The following is a 3,276-nucleotide window of genomic DNA, read 5'->3' as shown; positions in this document are numbered from 1 at the left end:
TATATATTTTATTATTTTTTTTATTTTTATTTTTTATTTTTTTTAAGTGGAGCACTCCCTTTTAAAAGTTTTCACTCAAGACAAAGTTTAATGATAGGTTCACACAAGGGAAGTGAGTCAAGGTTTAAAGTGGAAGTTGCTAATTAGATATCATAATGGCACCATAAATTTATAGAAATTATGCTACATTTTCAAGCTAATAATATGCAATAAATCGATCATAAAACAAATTACTACCCTTAAACTTGCTCAAGCGACTTAAAAGTTTTAAAACCACATCCATCATAAAAAAAAAAAGAAAAATTATTCATGGTTAAAAGCTTTTGGCCAGATTTTCTCCTTCCTAGATTTGCTCTGATATCAAATATGATGGTGATAGGTAACTTTTGGTGAGACTAAAGAGTGTGAAATAATTAGAATCTTTATTTTAATATATGAAGAAGTGCTTAGGAGTTTGTGATAGAGTGATGAAGGATTAGAGAGGTTATGGTGACAAAAATACCAAGACTAGTCCAGATTGGGCTAAGTTTGGTCTAATTTTAAATATTATTTTTTAAAAAGAAGTTTTAGGGTAAATATTTACAAATGCTCATGGATGCTTAGCTTATGATGTGTACTTAAAATCCGAAGTGGATGTTTGGATTTAGATGAGTTTCTACAGGTGTTGAGGAGTAGGGAACAATATTAGGCCTTAAGGTTATTTAGCTTAGTCAGATCTATGAGGTGTTTGGAATTGTTGAGAGGCTTTGATAGTTGTTTTGTTAATCTTAAAGATATTTAGAAATGGGATTACGAGTGGTGAGGAGTTTAAAAAAGTTGGTATGGATGAGTAGAGAATAGCTTTTAAAAAATATATAATTACTTAATTTCACCTAAAACAATACACACTCGACGCCACCAAGCACCAAGCAAAAAAGAGAAAAAACTATAACTAAAATATTTCATTTAAGAATTTAAATAGTTCATTACAAACTAGTCCTACTTATAAAGCGTTCATCCAAAAAAATTCAAATAAAAAAAAAACTTGAGGAAAAGATAGGTGGTCATTAATAAATGAAGGTAATCTCCTTCATAAATTATTTTTATTATGAAAAACTCATACGAACCTCCAAATTTGAAAGATCAAAACATCCAGAAACTAAATTTAAAATTTAAATAATATGATACAAATTCAATATTTTTTTTATTGTGCTCTTAGGATAGGTTCTTGATTGAGCACTTTCCTGGGCTCCTGCTTGAGCTCTTATAATAGACATTGAACTTCATTTATTTGATCTACAGGATGTGCTACATCAATTAAGGATAAAAGGCATGTTAATGTTAATGAAAATGAAAATGTTAAGTTCATTCGAACTCATCGCTTTTATATATTAAACCTTTACTTTGTCATTCTTCCAACAGCTACCTTCCTGTAGTATGACTTGCAATATAATATGTTAATGACATGCTCGTGTAGGAGAAAGGAAAAACCAATACTAGAGCTCAATATCATCTGAGATAGAGGCAATCACCTTTTTGAAATAAGTCAATATCTTTATACTGATGTAATTATGTAATCCTAATTAGAAAGATTATTAATTAGGGAGATTTAAATACATACCACTTGAAACTATGCTATTTACATATCTAACACCTAAGACTTTGAATTTGCTCACATAACCCAAAAGTCTTCAAATAACATTAAAAATACCAAAATAAGTATAAATGAGGTTGACTCTTCATCATCATCTCTATCACTTGCATCTGATTCACAATTGAGTCATTATCATCCACCTCAATATCGCACAAAAATTGCTTCACTACCATGGATGCTTCCAACATAAATGCAACATTTGTCATGAAGAACAACCTCAAAAGATTTTTTGACAACATGGGCAATGAGAAGGTGGCGAAGAGTATCGAACACATGAGCTCAAGCAGCCAGCTCCTCAAATCTAGAATAAATTTATGTAGAATAGATGAACAAGCACAAACCAATTTACTGCTTACAGTAAGAGAACCTCACTGCTCCATTGGTCAAAATCTGACAAATACCAAGCTAAAACAAATGCATGCCTAATAAAATTCCTGCATTTATAATTACTTATCTAGTTTAAATGTAATTTTTCATTTGCTAACATAGTTGGAGTGAATAAATAACACGATTATTAATGGCTCAATCATGTGGGGAAACTTTGTTTAAATTCATAAAAAGCCACGATCATAAACACTCACGATCTAGGTAATGACGGCATCCTTCAATCAATAGCATTGAATCAAATGCATAGTGTTTAACAGAACACAAATATCTAATAACTTTGATGTCTTAATAACATTAACATCTAATTCACTCCGAAACATTCAGCCTCACAAAATATTAGTGGTATTAGCGGTGTTTTTATTTGGGGACAAATTCTGGATTCATAAATGAGGCTACTAATAAAAGAAGGAAGGGAGCTGAATAAATTAACGAAGATGACGAATCTGAAGCGTTTCCAAACAGAAGACGCATGAATTATGAAACAACACAAGCTCCCAAGAAGAGAGGTGGTCGTGCTCCTGACGAAATCGAGGCAGAGAAGAACAACGTCGTTATGGAATGAAGAAGAAGAAAGAAATTCGCAGATGCCCAAATGGCAATAAGTTGAAACTATTAAAAAACGAAAAACTAATGGAGAGGTCAAAGAGTATACCACAAAATGATGACAAAGATGTGATTATACGAGATAACTTGAGAAACTCAGGGAGGAGCTGCGCTCGCCTGAGAGAGAGCTTTCGTCGGCCGGAATAAGTTGCAGCAGATGAAAGCAACAGCGCAATCCAATGATTGATTGAAGAAACTAATAACACTTTTGGATGGAGTTGAAGAAGCCAATTTACACCTCCGACTAAGATCGGGGATGGGGTCTAGGGTTCGATAACATGGATAGAGAGAGACATTTCGGAGAAAAGAAATTAGGGTTCGAAGATTAAAACTCCACCGCAACTGGACCTGTGACACGTGGCAGATTATGCACCTGATCGCGGATGAATTGTGCGCCAGAAAAACGTCGCAGGACATGCACTTGATTAGCAACTTGATTTCGACTTAGGTTCAATTTATAAATATACAAGGTTAGGAAGATTTGTTTAAACCCGGATGGAATTTAATCCAACTCATTTATTATTATTAATAAATAAGCTCATTTATTATTCAATAAATAATTAATAATTTTTTTATTTATTATTTAAATAAAATTTAATCCATAAAAGAATATTTATTTATATATTTAATAATAATATATAATAATTTAATAT

At 31.9% G+C, this 3,276-nt stretch overlaps 1 protein-coding gene across 1 annotated transcript in view; it reads right to left on the bottom strand.

Annotated features, from left to right (window-relative positions):
* The window catches only part of LOC110033740, a gene marked incomplete at its 3' end in the record, with an annotated part of 35,368 nt that extends 32,316 nt beyond the window's left edge, over positions 1 to 3,052 (bottom strand). The window contains 1 exon segment of the mRNA XM_020737805.1: positions 2,997 to 3,052.
* Between the last annotated feature and the right edge of the window lie 224 nt (positions 3,053 to 3,276).

Source organism: Phalaenopsis equestris, unplaced genomic scaffold (assembly GCF_001263595.1).
Source record: "Phalaenopsis equestris unplaced genomic scaffold, ASM126359v1 Scaffold001273, whole genome shotgun sequence".
Taxonomy (NCBI): domain Eukaryota; kingdom Viridiplantae; phylum Streptophyta; class Magnoliopsida; order Asparagales; family Orchidaceae; genus Phalaenopsis; species Phalaenopsis equestris.
This window is presented reverse-complemented; position numbering and strand designations above follow the sequence as displayed.